The sequence below is a fragment of the Pinus tabuliformis genome, chromosome 1_2 (assembly GCF_031772625.1).
Source record: "Pinus tabuliformis cultivar Carrire ecotype Pingquan chromosome 1_2, CPIR1, whole genome shotgun sequence".
In the NCBI taxonomy this organism is placed as follows: domain Eukaryota; kingdom Viridiplantae; phylum Streptophyta; class Pinopsida; order Pinales; family Pinaceae; genus Pinus; species Pinus tabuliformis.
The window spans coordinates 487,230,504-487,250,495 of NC_142298.1; the positions used below are offsets into that span (position 1 = coordinate 487,230,504).

Consider the following 19,992-nt stretch of genomic DNA (forward strand, 5'->3'; position numbering starts at 1 on the left):
TCAGGAGTACGTGGTGTAGTAGTATCCCTCTTAATGCCAGCCTCAAATATGCCTGAGTGAACCAACTGTAATATATCGAAGGTCTTGCTTTGGCTTGAGGGGAATGGTCCCCTTTTGAGCTTTCCTTCTGCACATCCTGGATATACACCTTCTACTTGGAATTCGGGCATCCTTGTTACTATCTGTCTTACATCGGGTAGAGCTTTGTAATGAAGGTGGGCAAACCTCCGATGCCAAAGTTCAGACTGAAGAGTTGTGTCACAAGACATGACACCTAGTGGACTTCCATCGACCTGATATAATGAATCAACACTAAACCCAAGAGTAAAGGCATCTTTAACATTATTTTTCCATATACATACCTTGCCATTGCTGAAGGTTACCTTGTAGCCTTTGTCTTCCATTGCCGAGATGGACACTAGGTTCCTTTTGAGGTCAGGTGCATTTAATACATCCTGGACTTTCTAGCCTTCTTGAATGTTTGTCCTCTTCCTCGATCCTCACCTTTCCTCTTACCTTTGTTGTTGAATTTGTCATTCCTTTGATTTTCCATCAGAGGGATTTTGATCATCGTCACGGTGAGAGTCCTTTCTATCAGGGAATTCCCTTGCATAGTGACCTGCTTTATTGCAAATGAAACATCATCCTTTTCTTCCACCCTTAAATCCAACCTTTCTTTTCGATTTAGACCTAGAATTATTTCTTTTCTTAGCATGAGAAGAAAAAGCAGCAGGAGGACCTTTAGGCAAGGGCATTTCCTGCTCTTCTACCCTTGTTTGTTCTTGAATGCATCTAGCCATTAATTCCTCGAAACTAGGAATTACATTATTGTTCAGAAGAGTAGTCCTGAACACATACCATTCAGATGGTAATCCTCCGAGAGTTGTGAGTGCCATTTCTTTGTCAGTAATGGTTTCCCCAACAGATAGGAGATCGTTCTTGATCTCGGTGATTCTTAAGAAGTATGCTTGCATACTTTCATCTTTACCCTTCTTGATTTCCCTCAACTTATTTCTAAGAAACAAAACTTGATTTGCATCATTAACTTTAAATAAACTCACCAGTCTGTCGTAGATTTCCTTGGAGGTGTCTAGATCAGAGATGTAGGCCACCAAGCGCTTGTCGATAGAGTCCCGGATGATCTTCTTTGTTTTGACTTCTCCATTTTTCCATTTGTTCCAGGCAGCAGCAGATGCATTTGATGAAGGCTCAACAATATTGCCTCTTACATGGTCCAACACTCCTTGATCTTCAAGGGTTAGATCGATAGACATCTTCCATCCGTGATAGTCAGCTTTCTCATGGAGCTTGTCTTCGGCAGGAAAGAGTGTTGAGGATCCCATAGTTCTTTTAGGATAGCCTTGCCAATCTTCTCTTCAATGATTGCTCTTGCTCTTGCTTGGGCTTTGTCTTCACCTCAGCTCCGATACCATGTTAAGTTATGGTATGTTCTATGCTTATAGCAGTTTACTTCTTTTTCTTATTATATTCCACCGATTAGCAATCACATGTACATAAAGTAAAGTGCAGATAGAACATTAAACGATCGACAGAAAACAAGCCAAGACAAGAGACACAAGATGTGGCGGCTAGCCAGGGACAAACCCCACAATGTGTGGGGAACCCTTTGATCAAATATTCTTTTATCTTCAATAATTCAGCAGAGAGAAATAGTACAATAAATCTGATACATATCAGCAGTAGCAAACCCTAGATCAGTAGCATCAGCATTAGCGGCTTCATTATCAAACTAGGGCAGACCATATCTCACAAACCGACATCGGATTGACTTCATTCCACCACCAAAAGTTTCGGCTTCCAGAGGAGTTTCAGATGAACCTACAACGTAGTTCAGATGAGGAGATCTTCTAGGCCACGCAATTCAATCTTTGCTTCTGCAGTTGCAGCTTCAGTTTCAGCAGTTTCCGGCTTCAAACTAGGGCAGTCGATATCTTGCAAACCGTTCGTCGGATTGACTTCATTCCACCACCAAAAGTTGCGGCTTTCAGAGGAGGTTCAGATGAACCTACAGCACAATTTAGATGAGGAGATCTTCTAGGCCACGCAAGTCAATCTTTGCTTCTACAGTTGCAGCTTCAGTTTCAACAGTTTCCGGCTTCAAACTAGGGCAGTCGATATCTTGCAAACCGTTCGTCGGATTGACTTCATTCCACCACCAAAAGTTGTGGCTTTCAGAGGAGGTTCAGATGAACCTACAGCACAGTTCAGATGAGGATATCTTCTAGGCCACACAAGTCAATCTTTGCTTCTACAGTTGGAGCTTCAGTTTCAGCAATTTCCGGCTTCAAATGTGTGAGAGAGAGAGACCCATTTCAGCGCAGTAGAGAAGAGACTCATATCTGCGCAGTAGAGAGAGAGAGATGTGATGAGATGAGTGAGTCTAAATGAGGAAAAGTCCTCTTATATTTATACACAATGTTGGTGGGTGAATAGATGCGACTGTTGGGCTTCTGAGCCTACATGAGTTGTAGGTCGGCTTGATAATAATTCCATAATCAAAATAAATTCATATTTCCATGAATACTTATCGGAATTGGATGATCTTTATATCAATCCTACACCTCTCGACGAGAGGAATCTAATAAAAATATTATCAGCCATGAATAAGATGACCCACATGAAGTTTTGCCCTGTTTGCCAATTTTAACAAGATGCCGTGTGCAATTTTCATATCAAGGCAACCCAAGGAGTCTGCCCAAAAACTGGTTGGCCACTGGCGCTGATGGAAACTCTCCTAGCGAAAATGCATGCTCAATTGCCAGGTCAACTATACCCTCTAGGTCGTAGTTAATTGGTATACCTGGGAAATGATAGGTGGTCCGTCCTGGATCCCAATGCCAGTCGGGGCTTCCAGCATCCCCAGTGCCTGGAAACTCCTGTTGAGCTCCACCTGGGTCCACTACCATCTACATAGTCCACTCCACCGGGTACCAACTCATAATCTCTCGCCACCCAACCCTAAGAGAGGGATCGAATGCACGAACTCCGACACATAGTACAACCCTATCATGCGGGTGTTGCACCCTGTGCAACTTGGGTCGTCTCATCTCGCTATCCTGGTCAATACATACAATCTGACTAGGTAGCTCTGTCTCCCTCTGCCCAATGGGCCAGGGTAACCTAACAGTGCTGCCAACCCCGTCTATGTTTGCTCGAAGAGGGCTGCTCTCTTGCTCCAATGTGCACTGTAGCTGCACCAGTAGGGAATCCAACTCCTCCCCAACATGAGTCAATTTTGCCATGGACTCGGCACAAATCGCTCTCATTCCCTCCAGCTCCTCGCTCTATTGCAGAATAGCCTCACGCATTAATGTGACCTTCCTTTTTAATGCTAGAAGGTCGGCCTGAAACTAGTGACACTGTCGTGGGCATCTATCACCTGTAAACTCGATCACAGCTCCAGATACCTCAACAACTATTGGCATCTCGTCCATGGTTGGCTCCTCCTCAACAAATGGCTCTATGTGTGTAGGCTCTATCTTCTCCACCAAGGTGTCAATTGGGGCTATCAAAGAGGCCTCTAATAAAAGTGACTCATGTGCCACATCAGGTATATCAATGTGCTCCTCACCATCCTGTGGGCTCTTAGCATCATGCTCAACCTCCTCCTCCAGCTCTTGATATATGAATCCAGGTCTCCACCAACAAAAGTGCCCCCTGGTCTCACCCTCTAATTGTCTCTGTCCTCCCTGCTCCCTTTTAGGAGATCTGGTACCCTTATCCAATCAACTTTCCCCACATGATGTAGATGGTTGCACCCCCACGGTCTACACACCCCTCATGTCTCTGTTGTAAGGGTGAGGATGGGTTTGGTCTGTCACCCTCCTCAACTAGGACAACCTCTCATCGTTCCAATGAATTCTACCCCAGAATTTCTGCATATTGGGTTTCCATTGAGCCATGGGTTTGTCTCTGATTTCCCCTGTCACTATGCACTCATACCCAAAGCTTCCATGATCTTCTGGTTAGTTTCTCACAGCTGGGCTAGGATCATGCTCTGATACCACTGTAATGTTCCAAACTTAAATAAACAGTGATATGCAAAGCAAAAACGATTTACAACACAAAATTTTAAACAATCAACAAATGCTCATAAAAACTCTAGAAGTAAGAACTAGCTGAGCCATTTTATTAATCAATGGAGCAAGTACAATAGTATGGAGAAATGAACCTGGGCTTGCTTCAATGGCAAGTGTGACAGAACCCAGGTGATAATACTGTTGAAAATAGCAACAAGAAATGATAAAAATAGAATCCATAATATTCCAATTTTAATTTGTCCTTGAATTAAAATTGTGAATTAAATTTGAATTTAGTCTCACCAGCTGCTTGGAAATAATTAATTAATTGATTATGGATTAATTAGTTAGAGAAATTCAAGTTAGAAGTCTTTTTGCAGTCATGCAATAGTTATCCCTTAAATTTAGGAGATTATCCATTAATTAAGGAGATAAGATTGAGTTATATTTGAGTTGTAATTAGTTAGCTCAGTTTACTAAGTTAAGTCGAGTTAAATTAGTTCCAAACTGTTTGAGGAACTAATTGTGAGTTCAATCAGTTAATGCATGCATGCATCCAACTAGTGTACTCCAGATAATTGAAGATTCTCTCATCAAAAACTCATGCATGTCTATTCAGAGAAAGACCCAGTTGAGCTAAATGTCAAGGACACGTTACTATCAGTTGCATGAGTTTTCCTATAAGGGAAACTCATCCATGCAGAAGGAATAAGGTTCCTTGAGGATTGCGCAGTTTTACAAGGTGTGAGATCAGTGTGAGTGATCAATGTTACACTTGGTAACAATAGGATCAAACAGGAGAAACAACGCAAGGAAATAGGAGGCTTGGGGGGTAGAGGAGAAAGTTTGTGAGAAGCCTTGTTTGCCTGTGAGCATCCTTGAGGATTGTACTGAGAGCTAGCTAGCAGTGGGAGCTAAGGCTTTGTGTAATTATGAGATATTTCCACCTTGTATGATAATACATATAGTGGGGTTTTTAGCTAATGCTTTCCCCTGAGTATCATGTGCATTAGTTCTTCTTCTGGTTATATGTGTTCCGCTTGATCTTGCTCAAATCTATTAAGCTTCCGCAAGTTTGATTGTAGAAGTAGATTAAAATATTTTGCGTTAGTTATATTGTATTATTAGGTTAATCTACAGTCAAAATTTCTACAAATACAATGATCTCAAATGTTGGAAATGACTGCTCCTCTAATTCTCTGCGCTACTAAGAAAACTACACTACTTGCTCGAAAGGGACTGTAAGAAACTCCACCTACGATGCTTAGAAAATGTTGCAAATTAAACCTCAAGCTCCTTGAACAAAACCCACAAAAAGAAAAAAAGGGTTCGACCTATCTCTGAGCCAAAGTCGAACCCACAAAATGGTGTGAATTCCCCAGTTAACTAGTAATTCACCCTATTATAAGAATTAGGATTTCAGGCCCTAATAACATCTGGAAAATTCTGAAATTTTAACCATGGACTCCTCTCAAGAAACCCATAAAAACCCACGAAGGAATTTCGTTGGTTTAGACTTTTGAAATTCGACCCCCCTTGGAGCCCAGCTTCAGCAACAACTGCAAAACTCGATCTACTGGAATTTGCCTGTAAATCCTCCCGGAAATGGACCCAAAGTGTTGGACTAACCTCTGTTATGAATCCTTTGACTTCCCAGATGGGCTTCCGGCCTATGGCATGTGCTCCTTAGCTCCATGAAATCGTTGGACTGACCCTCTACGTTGTCCCCAAGCCCAGTAATTCAAATTGTTGGGATATTGGCTCTGCTGGCTCCAAAAATCATAAGAAAGGTTGGCCCTTTGCTTCTCTCCAAATTCTCTAACTCTCCCGGAAAATGCTTGATCATTGATAGCTTCAAACTCCCCCTACGTATTCTCTAGCTAGCCAGAAATATGCACTCCCTGTTGTGGCTGAATGGTAGTGCTATAACACACTCTCGAACTCCTGAAATACTTATGGAACTGCCTCTCTAGGGCGGGCATGGATGGTCCCTCGAAGTATAGGTTGAATCTCTTGCTTGAGAGATTCATGGCTAAACAGCCGGTTGACTCAACTAAATAGCAGGGCAAACAATCAAGTAATTTTGATTGCAAGGTGTAAGAATGAATCCAAATGAGAGCTCCCTCCTCCTTTTATCCTTGTGGGTCTTGCTCGTCTCATGTGGGCCCCTCCATCCAACACTTCAAATTCCCTCTAAGGCATTTGAATGGCCTAGTTCGAATTCTCATGTGGGTGGCCCCCACCTGCCACTAGCAACCAAATTAAGTCAAATTTCCTCCTAAGTCCCTAAGTCGAAAATGCTGGGTTCTTTCCCTTAGCCAAAATTGTGCAAAAATGCGTGGAAACACCCTATTACAAATTTGCTTGAGAAGGGACATGACAATTTTTATCATTAGTGTTCTCATTTTGACGTCATAATTTTAGTTAAGTCGATGACTATGTTTTCACCTACCAACCAATAACAGAATAAATAAAACCTACTTTAAAAAACAACATTTTAATACTAAATTTCTCAAACTATATCAATATAAGGTAATCTAAGGTATACAACTTTGAATGACACCCTATATATTAACTACTCAATCACTGAAAACAATCCCTATATATGTCCCATAAAAACATAATAATGTATCTTTCAAATGGGTTTAGGTGGTTTCAAGATGGTTGGAAGGTATGTTAATAATGTATCTTTCAAACAAACAATCCCTATATGTGTCCCATAAGAACATAATAATGTATCTTTCAAATGGGTTTAGGTGGTTTCAAGATGGTTGGAAGGTATTTTAATAATGTATATTTCAAATGGGTTTTAGATGGTTTGACAAGATGGTTGTAAGGTATGCTTTTGCATTCTCCCTACCTAAGTTCAAATTCTCGATTAGACTCTAGTTCATTATGAAAATGCTATCGAAGTAGATGCCCCTTGTGAGTGAAACCTCCTTTATGGATACATCTTTAAACATATCAAACCTTGCTAAGTCATACATTTCTTGCTAAACACCTCGCATCACTTCAGTGGGAAATATGATGGTGGAAAAGAACTGAATAAGCTTGGGAAGAACGGGTGTGTACATTTTGCACTTCTGGGGTAGTGGAATCAGAAAAACATTTCATTTTGGAATGTGATGCATTCAAAGACATCAGAAAAAGTTATGGGAATATGTTAACACTGGTTTATTGGCACTGTCTTTTCAACGATGAGATTGTTCGAAGGTTGAGTGAGCTCATCATCAATTTGAATAAAAAAAATGGAATTGCAAAAAACGAAAAACAAAATACTAATAGCCCCATAAATTATTTTTAGTCGATAGATATTAAAATATCATTTCATTTCCTTTCTCAAACCAAATCATAATTTTCTTTCAAAATGTTGTCACTAAAATAAGTCTATAATTACCTTAGTATCTACCCATTATTGATTCCTCGATTTAAAAAAAATAAAAATGTTTCAAACAAATATACCGTTAAAGGGGCCTTAAGTGTTTGAGCATTTCCTCCCTACAATTATATTAAATGTAAATGATATGCCTAAAGCGTCTGGTACGAGGGTTTTAATCCCATTCACCTATTTTATCTCGAGTAGAACTCTGTGTCGGGGAGGTCGCGATAACAGGCCTACTCCAATGACATGCTTCTTACTACCTCACCAAGCTCCTCCTCGGCGTGGACTATTGGTACCCCACTAGTTCTCCCATTTAGAACCTCATTGAGCACTCCTTGCTCCTCTGGCTACTGCATATACTTACTCACTTCTCTAAGAACTTCTACTTGTCATTGTTTTCTCCCTCAATGTTCTTTGCCAATATATTTACTTTAAAATATTTTACTTGCTTTGTTCCTCCTCTGTCACAACTTTCTACCATTGTCATCACCTGTAATCAGCTATTTATCCCACACATCAGTTGAAAACATAAAAACCATTTTACCTCTTGTTTGATGTTATTTGAACATGTGTTGCTATCAATCTTCTTGTTTTCTACCTCCATCTTACTTTATGGCTTAAGAACATAAATGTTCCTCCTTGGTTCCAAAGCTTATTCCTGTAGTCATTTATCCTCATAATGAAAATCAAAAGACTTTTACCTTGTCAGATTGTCCAAACATGTTTTCCTACAAACTCTATTTTTTCAAAGAATTTCTTGTATCCTCCACTAAAGAATTTACTTTAGTTACAGAGTTGTCTAGCTTTGATACGAAATGACGCTGACCTACAAATGGTTATGTCAATTTAGTCGCCCTTAACACCCACAATGCCCATCCCTTGATCAAAAGGTGCTTTCTTAATCCCAATTTAGGGAGGTAAATCCCTTTGTAAATCCAAGTTTAAAATGAAGTGGGAGGATCCGAAGGGTGATACAAAACCACCAAATTCAAGATCTTTCCATATAGCCTTCAGAGCCAAACATTCCACACAAATTCGTTTCCCAACCAATAGAAAAGCCATCGTGGCCAAACTCGTTCATATATATAAACCAAAGGGAAGGCATTATAATCAATTCCCTAAGAACCATCACTACCTCGACTTACCATATAAATAGCGTGCGCGACAATTATTATCTAAGCCCCTTTACCTTTATAGTAGTCGTTGGAGCCCAGCTGTATCGTAACACTCCACATGGAAAGGTCCTTCATACGACCTTCCCATATAACCGGGATCTCGGCCCTTTTTGAATTTGCGCACAACCTTTATCCTCCCGGACAGTTTAGTATGGATCGCAGGCTGGTATGGATGACAGACGGAACGCCACTCCAGCAGGGCAAGAGGATCCAAGGCCCTTGGATCAGGGAGCTCAAGGCAAAACGAAATTATAGTAGAGCACGAAATTATAGTAGAGCATCAAGGCGGTTTCAAGGTCATTGTGAGAAACAATGAAACTAATTAATGAAACTATAATTAGTTTCATTGTTTTTCACAATGACCCAAACCGTCTTCCTGTTCGACTATAATTTCGTTGTTTCCATAAACGAGAGGGAACGCCGAAACGCCGCTCAACCAGTGCAAATCGAGCATCAAGGTGGTTTTAGGGTCATTGTGTGAAACAATGGAACTATAATAGAGAGAGGTAACGCCGCTCCAGCTGTGCAAGAGGATCGGATCCGTTTGATGGTCAGAGGCGAGGTATTTGAATTAGCCGACGATGCTTTTTTGGGCGAGGAAAGCTTTTTAATGGTATTTTCAGGGTTTTTTTTTGAGCCTAAGGTTCTGAGAAGCTTTTCATAGGTTGCCAAAGCTATAAATTTGTAACCTAACCTTTTGCCCGTACAAATTTCTGTTTTAATATAGTATCTAAGTCCTGGTTATTAATTCTACCGGCTTCATATCTTAAAAAAAGGGTTTCTACCTTGCTTATATAACCATCATGAATGTTTCTCGTGATTTAGCTTTTCTGTTTTGCTCGCATAAATCCCCACTATGTCAAAATTTTTGAGTGCCTTTATGTCAAAACTATTATTCCTATATGTATATACTATATAGGCACCAAAAGAACATACAAAATTTGAAAGCATTTACAGACCAACATGCTAATTCTCGGGAGGAGGGGTGACATCACCGGGTCCAAATCCCCTCTTCTGAGGGGACACTGTTACATTTAGATCAAAATTTGAAAGCATTTACAGACCAACATGCTAATTCTCGGGAGGAGGGGTGACATCACCGGGTCCAAAATCAAAATTTGAAAGCATTTACAGACCAACATGCTAATTCTCGGGAGGAGGGGTGACATCACCAGGTCCAAATCCCCTCTTCTGAGGGGACACTGTTACATTTAGATCAGGCGAATCTTGAGCTACATTGCTAATGACATTGCTTGAGAAAGTGGATTCGAAGGTCTGCTTGTCGAGTGAAGTTTGTAGGCCTTCAATTTGTTGACGAAGACTAGAGAGTTCATCCTCAATTCTGGGCATCAAAGTTCGATGTTCAACCAACAACTCTATAGCAGTGGCCATATTAGATGAGGCACAAGGCAAAGAAAGTATTCTTGGGTTAAGGGTTTCTAGATAGTGGATAGCTAGAGGAGGCAAGTCACGTATGTGCATTTCAATATCCAAATTTTGTTTAATTGAACAACTACATAGGTTTATGGCTAAGCCATTTGTGGCCATAAACCAAATTATTCTTCTTGAATGTTTTGGCCTTAGTACAATTCCAACCCTTCCACAAGGTGACAGGGGATTGCAGACATGACTTGATAAAGAGGGATTAAGGATGAGTTTATTATGATTGGTAAGCCTGAGCCAAAATTATTAGAACTAAAATTGAAATTGAGACTAGATCAAAATCAGTAAAAAAAACAATAATGAAGAACTATTCAATCTGTCATGGGACTGTGCAGGTGGGTTTAGGTTCATCGAACATTGGTCTGGATTGGACTCAGTTGAAAAGGTGTTGAACTACTCGGTTGTGAATTGATTTAGGACCCTTCACTTGATAATTGCTTCAAATTGGTTGAAATTGATCCAATCTAAGTGGTTTTGATAACCTTGGTTTGAACTTTGAATGACTCTTTTTAGCACAAGGCAAGTGACCTAGTCTTCAATTTGTGAGTAAAAATGCTTTTGTTTGTGTTAATGCCTCTTGAAAAATTGAAATATGTTTATCCTTAGCTTTTCTAGTTCAAGAATAGCTTGATAGCCTTCTAGGCTCTTCACATGCTTTGATATGGATAGGGATCAAAGGTCCTTTGATAGGGATAATGATAGGTTTTGCCTTTGAGCAAAAGGATAGGGATCACTATAAGGAGTATTCATCGAAAGACAAACCAAAATTGAACCTTTGGCCTCTCTATTTCAAGAATGGCTTGATAGCCTTCTAGGCCCTTCATATGCTTTGAGTGACAAAGGCCTTTTTTATGTTAACCATGGTTGAGATGATAACATGAGTTTGTAGTTTTAAGTCATACCATGAATTCATGCCCATAGGACAATTTTACACAAGAACCTTCGAGGCCTCATTTCTCTAAGCCACTAATAATTCAATTTTTTGCACAAGGCCTAAGCTTGGGTATGCGTTTTGATAATCCCCATGGTCCCTAATCATTGGAATGCAATAAAGTTCTGATTTTTTTTTGTAAAAGCTCTTACTACCCTCCATTTTTACTCGTAGCCACAAATTGTTTTCTCCACTGATTGAGCGGAATTGGCAAGAGGAAGAATATATATGAATTGTAGTAAGGATTTTAGTAGAGATTTGGTAGCTAGGGCTAATGGCTTGGTGAATCATTTTCAATTTTCTATTGAACTCTTTGGATGACCATCTTGTATAATTATTTGAGGGACCTTTGAAACTTTGAAAGTTGATTAGGACGCCCAGAAACTTAAATATTTGACTTGAATGTATTTGAATCCCTTACTGATCTGTCATTCAAATAGAAATGTTGGCTTTGTCTAAAACATTTGGTTTTGGTCCACTAAATTATAGTTCTAGAGGCTAAGCCAAATATTTGAAGACAATTTATCATGTAGGTTATTGATTTCTATTCCCCTACAAGATCTTGAGAAAAAAATCATCAACAAAGTCCCCATTGACGCCCAATTCACTATTCAGGAGACTGATCTAGTTAATCCTTGGCCCTTGTGAGAGATGAAATAACACGAGGCCCCAACTTCCATCTCACTTAGACTATAGGAGCTGATGAGTATCCTTGTTGGAAAAATTGAAAGAGTGCAACTTGTTCAAATTTACTACTGTTTATTGAGAGACATTCTTTCCTTTAAGAAAATAGTTTCCATGACACTAGGGAAGTTGGGGCCAACATTGAGATCCTCGAGCATAGCCAGGATGAAATGCCCCTCAGCCTTGTTATATGCTTTTTGAAAGTTAATTTTGATGAATAAAGCGTTGAGGCTTGAGAATCTGAATCACTTGAATCTTTCCCATATGGCTATAATATTGCCCAGAATAAATCATTCCCCAATGAAGGCTATTTTTTCTAGATGTATGATCTTAGTAAAATGTGCTTGACATGCATGGCTAGGCCTTGGCTAGAATCTTGTAAGAGACATTGAGGTGGGTGATCAATCTCCAACTTGTGATAAGGTCCCTAGACTTGGGGATGAACCAAATGACACCTTTGTTTACATTGTTCCCTTAATGATTGTTATATAGGCGTTTTTCTACACTTGAAGCAAGTTTGGCATGATAATGTCCTAGGATGCCTTATAAAATTCACACAAAATTATCCAATCTAGATGTGTGTGACTGCTAAAAATGTTGCAAGTGAGCAGTTTTTAGGTGATAATAGATGATTTATCCTCTGCCATATTTGGCAAGGTAGTTTTCAAAAAATTTCAGATCAATGACTACTCAAACATCCTTTTTTGGTTTCAGGAACCCTGTGAGCTATATCCATACATGGCTAGGCCTTGGCTAGAATCTTGTAAGAGACATTGAGGTGGGTGATCAATTTCCAACTTGTGATAAGGTCCCTAGACTTGGGGATGAACCAAATGACACCTTTGTTTACATTGTTCCCTTAATGATTGTTATATAGGCGTTTTTCTACACTTGAAGCAAGTTTGGCATGATAATGTCCTAGGATGCCTTATAAAATTCACACAAAATTATCCAATCTAGATGTGTGTGACTGCTAAAAATGTTGCAAGTGAGCAGTTTTTAGGTGATAATAGATGATTTATCCTCTGCCATATTTGGCAAGGTAGTTTTCAAAAAATTTCAGATCAATGACTACTCAAACATCCTTTTTTGGTTTCAGGAACCCTGTGAGCTATATCCATACAAAGTCTACATGACTACCTTTGTTCCTCAATAAGGCCTAGAGATTGAAATTCCATGTTGTAGTAAGAGACAAATTGTTGTTGATATCCTCCTATTTGTTGGGCCTTCCATTTGGAATACTGATTGTAGATATCTTCTTTGTAATCAATTTTGATGTTGAACACTTTCAAAACTGAATAAAGAGATGAGAATTGTTGTTGAGGAGGAAGAAGACAGAAAATACAAGAGGTATAAGTCTTTTAAGATAGCAGAGATTGAATAATATTATTAGTAAAGAAGTAGCTAAGAAATCAGGTCAAAGGAAACACAATATAATACTCAACGATAGGAAGAAAAAGGTAAAAGAGAGTATTATTAAACATATGAAAAATAATCATAAAGACAAGAAGATTAAAACATTTTAACTAAAATAAAAATAAAATTGAATTGATGTTGAAGGTGAGAACGAGTAAACAAGAAAATGTAACTAAAAATAATATTCTAATTAATAAAGTTTGACATTGATAATGAATGAAAACGTGAATGGAATAAATAAACCAAAAGCGTTAATCAACAAGTAAATGAGAAACACGTGGGAAAGTACAAGGGTAATAAAACATAAAGAAGTACCTAAATAACTTGAAAAAAATATATAATGAAAATAATTAGGAAGAAGGGGTCAAATAATAAGAAGATAGGTAAATACTGAAAAGAGGGAGAAAGGATAGAATTGTACAGAAAAGGGCAATAGATTAAACAAAAGATAGGAGAAGACAGAATGGTTATGGAGAAATAAGAATGAGGAAAAGGATGAAGCACAGAGATTGAAAAAATAATAAATCTATTGAAGGGATAAGGAAAGTGGGAGAGGGAGGAGTGAGGAACAAAGGCAAGGGAACAAAGTATGCGAGATCTTTATGGGCAGAAATGTGATAGATGGTGGGCTGTTAAGGTTGAATGAGCTTGAAGCCATCTTTGCGATTCAGGTTATTGGGATTTCTTTCGTTCTTATAGTTTGTTAGTGTGATGGTTAATTTTGGCTAAATGTGTTGGTTAAGCTTAGTTTTATTTGCATTATGGTAATGTCTTTTAGACCATGGTAAACAAATTGTTCACTCACTGTAATTGTAAAAGTCCTAAGAAACTTCAACACCAAATGGCAAAACCTTATCAAAACATCAATCTTTGAATCCTACAATCTACAAACATATACTGCAGAAAAATAAAAACAGTGAGTACACATATCTCAACTCCCAATCACATCTATCTTCTATGGAATATGGAAAGAAGAAAATACATCATAACAACCGAAAACCAAAAAATCGCTAACCAACACAGTGGGGTGCTGTGTGTTTTCTTTATAGAATAGGAAGGCAAAGGAAGATACAATATATCTGGTCACATGCATGAAGTGCTCAAGGTAACTCAAACAAACCCTAACCCCCATCCAATCACCTAGTGTGCCCAGCTGCATGGATCCATGTGACAGTTAAGTATACCTCAACTGGATGATGAACTGGAACATCCAAGCGTGGATCCATGTGACAGTTAAGTATACCTCAGTTGGATGATGAACTGGAACATGCAAGCATGGATCCCTTGCCTTATGAACTGCACCCTTGCTCAACGTAACTCAAACAAACCCTAACCCTCATCCAATCACCTAGTGTGCCCAGCTGCATGGATCTGTGACAGTTAAGTATACCTCAGTTGGATGATGAACTGGAACATGCAAGCATGGATCCCTTTCCTTATGAACTGCACCCTTGCTCAACGTAACTCAAACAAACCCTAACCCTCATCCAATCACCTAGTGTGCCCAGCTGCATGGATCTGTGTGACAGTTAAGTATACCTCAACTGGATGATGAACTGGAACATGCAAGCATGGGTCCCTTTCCTTACGAACTGCATCCTCTACCCAAACTGGAGTTTTACCCATGCAGGTATTTGTGCCCTACCTAAGAATAGACATCTGAAAATTCATTAACAGTGAACAATGCACAAGAATAGGAGAAAAATTGTAGACCAAGTACTCAAGATTTTTCATTAATATCAGACTGTTTGGTAATTACAGTCAAACCTGAGATTCAATCTCAGGGGCTCCAACCACGTTTCACTGAAGTTTTTACACTTTCGAATTCTGCCTCCTTGAAAAATGCTCCCTAGGCCTGAGCATGCATGTACATGCTGTCCACAATAGGATAGAAATGAGGTGTAACTCCTTCAATATGCCCCACGCTGTCCACAATAGGATAGAAATGAGGTGTAACTCTTTCAATGTGCCCCGCATCAGAAAATGCATATTATCCATAATCGAAGGTGTCAACATTACCATGGCTGCTTGCCGTCATCATTATCTTCTAATAACCTCTGCAAGTTGTTGTTTTCCATTGAATGAATTAAGAATACACACTCTTTCAAATGCATGTGTCTCTTCCACCAGATTGCCCTGAGATTCACTGTTCACTTGCTGCTTGAGGAATCTGATCTGAGGTGTCATCATTACCATGATTGCTTGCCCTCATCAATCTCCCATAATAACCTCTACAAGTTGTTGTTTTCCATTGAATGAATTAAGTATGCGCGCTCTTTCGAAAGCATGGGTCTCTTCCATCAGATTGCCCTGAGATTCCCTGTTCACTCACTGCATGTAGGATCTGATCCTGCATTGGTGTACACTTCCACATTCCTAGCTCTTGAAAATTTGAAAAAGGAGGTTTGAAAGAAGTGTTTATACTCTTGACCAAATTAGCAGACTCTCCGATCCCTAGCTGATGCAAACTTTAGCTGAATTGAGATCCCCTGCAATTCATGCAAAATATAGTTTCCTAGTTTCCTTGCAAGCTTTGTTTAAGGAATGAAAAACTGATTTAGAAGAAGAAATCATCTGTGCATGTGTATGCTAAATTTTAATTTATTTTTCTGCTATTTACTGTTTTACAGCTAGTGTGTAATGGTAGCTGTGTTCAGAATTTATATTTCTCTGTTAATTAAATTCTGCAATTGATTTATTTGATTGAAGAACACAAGGACATCGTCACCGAGGGGAGGAAAATTTATAATAACTTGTGATTATTAGGCAAGGTGCATTGTTGTCATGGCTTGGGAGGTTTGCATCTGTCAAACAACTCTCAATTCAAATAGCCCTTGCAACCATGGCAACAAAGAGTCATTAGAATCAGTTTTGCAACCATGGTACTTTAAGATAGATTAACTGGATTTTTTGAAGCACCTACCACTTGAAAGGATGTGAGGAGGCATCTGGTGGACTTATAGGGGTCCTAAAAGAATCCTTTGGTATTCAGGAGAAGTAACCCATACCTCGTTCAGATTTTACATTTTAGGTTTATTTTGCTTGAGCAATTTCTTTTTGTTAGCTCCACTGGTGGAGCCTTAATAATAAATATTAAGGATGTGGGTCCAAAGTTTGAACTGTAGTCACTGCTGTGATGATTCTGGTTCTGTTTCTTGGAGAATTAATGCTATTCTCAACCAAAAATAATTATAGTCACTATTACTGAGTTTGGTGACTTTTTCTCTTCTTGGACATTCTGAAAATTTTGACAGTTTTTGCTTTCCTTCTGCCTTTATGTGACTATCATATTTTTTGAATGGTCTGATATTAAATTAGCTAATGTTATGTGTTATTTAAAATTTTTAAGGATAGCTCAGTGGAAAACACTCCAATTTCAATCTTTTTGAAGTTTTGGAATTGTAATTTACTAATTTTGGTTATATTATTTTGTCGATCTCATTTTAATTGAGTTTCGTATTGCATCACCTATCAACTATACCTTTACGAGAAACAACCTTTGGTTTTGCTTTGAAGTGTAGGGTGATATTTTTTTGGGTTATTTTTTTCCTGGGTTGTGGAGTTGATCTGGATAGGTACTTATATTCCCTACATTCAGGTATGTTATGCTGTCAATGCCTGCGTAATGGTGGTGTGTTCAAAGTTCAAACATTCTGACTTGATGGGAAATAACTTGAAATTACTGGTTTACAAAGACCATTCAGAGCTCTCAATTCCCAACCAGACAGAGTTAATGGTTCACAAAGACTATTCAGAGCTCTCAAGTCCTAAGTCCTAACCATAGAGAAGGCTGGGTTGTCAATTGCTTTGCACATCTAAGTATTGCATGAAACTGCTGCATGGTTAGATATGAGTGGAATAGGGTTTTCCATCAACTAATAGGGTTCATCGTTTCTCATGTTTGGAATCTGTGTTGGTAAACAAGGCAGGTGGCATGAATGGGGGCATAAAAATTCACATATAACATACGGTAAAATATGTACAGGAAAATACGGTGCCATTACTGTGCTCCAAATGTGGGCCTGCAAAAGTGGTAGAGCAAATACTTGCATCAGGGAGCAGAGAGTTTGAGTATTGAGTAAATAGTGTTGCTCAATTTTGAATTCTTGCATGTATATGGTGTAGATGTAGCTATATTTTGACTTATCTTGTATTCTTTTGTTTCCATGAGAATTGATGCATTAAGCAAGATATGTATTTGTATTTAAGGTTTGTCAAATGGTTGGGGAGGTCACCTGACATTTTGCTGAGTTTTGGTCGGTCTTATGTTCTCGCTGTTGATGTTTGTTGGAGGTACATGTTAGTTTTAATCAGTGTACTATCTTTTATTTTGTGTCATATCAATATCCATATTTTTCTTGTTTTGTTTGAGAATAACTACTTTCACAGATCTGTCATTCACCTTAACCCCGGTCTATTGAGCAAGGTTTAAATCTCATACTAGTTTGTTTTTAATTTTTGACATCATGGTAATTAATGATTGGCATTCAAGTGTTTTTTTCCTTTTTTTCTTATGTTATTTTTTACATTAGGCGTCAAGTCCCTTCTTTTCATTTAGTTTATTAGTGTTACCTACAGAGATGACACATCTCTTCCATTTGGGGCATGGAGTGCAATACGAATTAGTATTATTAAGCTTGACTTTCTTTTTATTGTGAAGTATGAATAGAAAGTAGGATGAACAGAAAGTTTAGAACACAACCATATTATGTTATATGTGAAACTGCATAGTAAATTGTAGAAAAATTGTGGTTGTGGTGGTGTTGATGTGAATGGGCATCATAACTGAAAGTAAACGGAAAGCTACATTTTATGTTATTCAAAAGTTTTCTATTATGATAAATATTGTTCCTTGTAAACGTTATTATTTTACTTATTTTGTTTCGTCTCTCTTCTGTCTATTTTCCTAAGATCTTCAGTATGAAATGTTTGGAGTATACCAGGTAACTGCTGTAGCAACGTGCAATATTTTTCAATCCCATTACCCTACTAAAAAGGTGACCATGTTTTGAGTGGATATTTCGACGGGTTTAGTGAAATTTGAATACTTGATACATATATCTTTCAATATTGGAGATTAGTTGTAAAACTCTCACGGTGAGACCTAAGTGGAGGGTACTGTATGTCGTTACTCTTTCTTTATATTTGTTGTCCGAGCTGGCTTCATTTTTTAATTCATTTCTATACCTTGAAGGATAGTGTACTCAGTGGTTGCTTTTCGTATCCTTGTTATTGTTCTCCAAGCCTTTTTTCATTTGCTTTCTTGTGCTTTTGCAAAATCTGGACCCTTTTATCCTTTTTCTCAACGCTCATCTTTAGATTCCATTTTATTTTTTGTTTTTTACCCTTTCCCTGAAAAATACTTTCATCTTGTATATATGAGGTGTTCGAAATTACATATATTTTGGATTATGCTTATTTTATGGTGCATGTTATTGATGGCAATAGCTTGAGATGGAGTTTTTACAGTTATTTGCTTTCTCAATATAATTTGTGGTGTGAAAAAATTGGTTCTTCATACATATGTAAAGCTTATTTTTTGATGCATGTCATTGATGGCAACAGCTTCAGATGGAGGAGGGGGATGAAATTGATGCTGTGCTTCAGTTTTGAATGACTTTTTGACAAGGGTCAATAATTGAACCAAGCAATGGTCATTTACGAGTTTCAGTATATCTATATTTTCATTTATGTTTGGCCATAACGATCATGTTTTTCAACTACGCAAAAGGTTAATTAGCAGCTCTAGGCAATGATGATGAAATATGCTTTACCAGACTGTGGGATGCTTTGATATGGTATTGGCAGAGTTAAATCTGGGTTATAACTAGTTATACTTGAAAATATGACTGGCATTCTGATGTTTATGAATTTTTGTAAACTTTTATTTTTCTCTATATTTGACAGGCCATGCGATAATGTTTTCTAATTATTCGAAAGGTAAATTAGCAGTTCTGGTCATCCTTGCCCCTTGCATATATAATGTTTTTCTTTTGCAACGAGATATACAGGCAATACTTGTACAGATAGTTTCATTTCTATGACATTGTTATAAATTTCTATGCAAAGCTTTACATGAAGGTTTCTAGATTTTTGTTACAGACAAATGTGCATGTGATATAGGTGAAGGTCTTTAAATAGTTGGTCTCTTTAAATGGGCATTTTCTGATCCAAGGTTGACATTTTTAATTTTTTAAGTTGCCCATTAGCTGTAATCTTGCGAATACAGAATAGAAATACTACACTGGTTTAGTTTTGGAGTATATTTTTTCTGTGAATTTAACGGATATTCTGCAACCTAAGTTGGTAACACCTGCAATTATGTGATTCTTCTAGAATGTTGGCATGCATATTTAGTTTATGAAAAGGACTTTTGGCACAATATTTTACAATTTTCCTTTTTTTAAATACGCTTAATATTATTTTGATAATACGCTTATTATTATCTCTCTGCAGCACGCATACCCTTCTCCAATATATGGAAATAATACACTGCAATATAGCTGGCTACAATACTTTAGAATGACCCCTTTAACTTCTCTGATATTTGGAAATAAATAGAGCTGGCTACAATACTTTAGAATGACCCCTTTAACTTCGGCTTCTCCGATATTTGGAAATAAATAGAGCTGGCTACAATACTTTAGAACAATGTTGATAATATCGGTGAAATATTGGCGATATTCGTAAATATCGCGATATTTTCGGCGAGCCAAAATATCACCGAGAAAATATCGTGATATTTTCTGCTCCCGAAAATATTGCAATATTTCTGAAATATCGCCGATATTTCGGCAAAATATCGCGCGATGATCCAAAATATCGCCCAGCGATAGTAAAAAATTTCCGCGCGGGATTAAAAGTCTGATTTTGGTTTTTTCAATCATTTTCATTTTTGATTGCTGGAGAAGGAAGGGGAGA

General features: G+C 38.1%; 1 long non-coding RNA gene across 2 annotated transcripts; it reads left to right on the forward strand.

Moving 5' to 3' along the window:
* Positions 1-8,617: 8,617 nt before the first annotated feature.
* On the forward strand, positions 8,618-19,032 carry LOC149206465 (uncharacterized). 2 transcript variants are annotated; one of them, XR_016252550.1, is made up of 2 exons: positions 8,618-9,210; positions 18,637-19,032. It is a non-coding gene; the product is annotated as an uncharacterized LOC149206465 (long non-coding RNA). The 2 variants fall into 2 exon arrangements; XR_016252551.1 differs by having other exon boundaries at positions 8,618-9,159.
* The last annotated feature ends 960 nt before the right edge of the window (positions 19,033-19,992 follow it).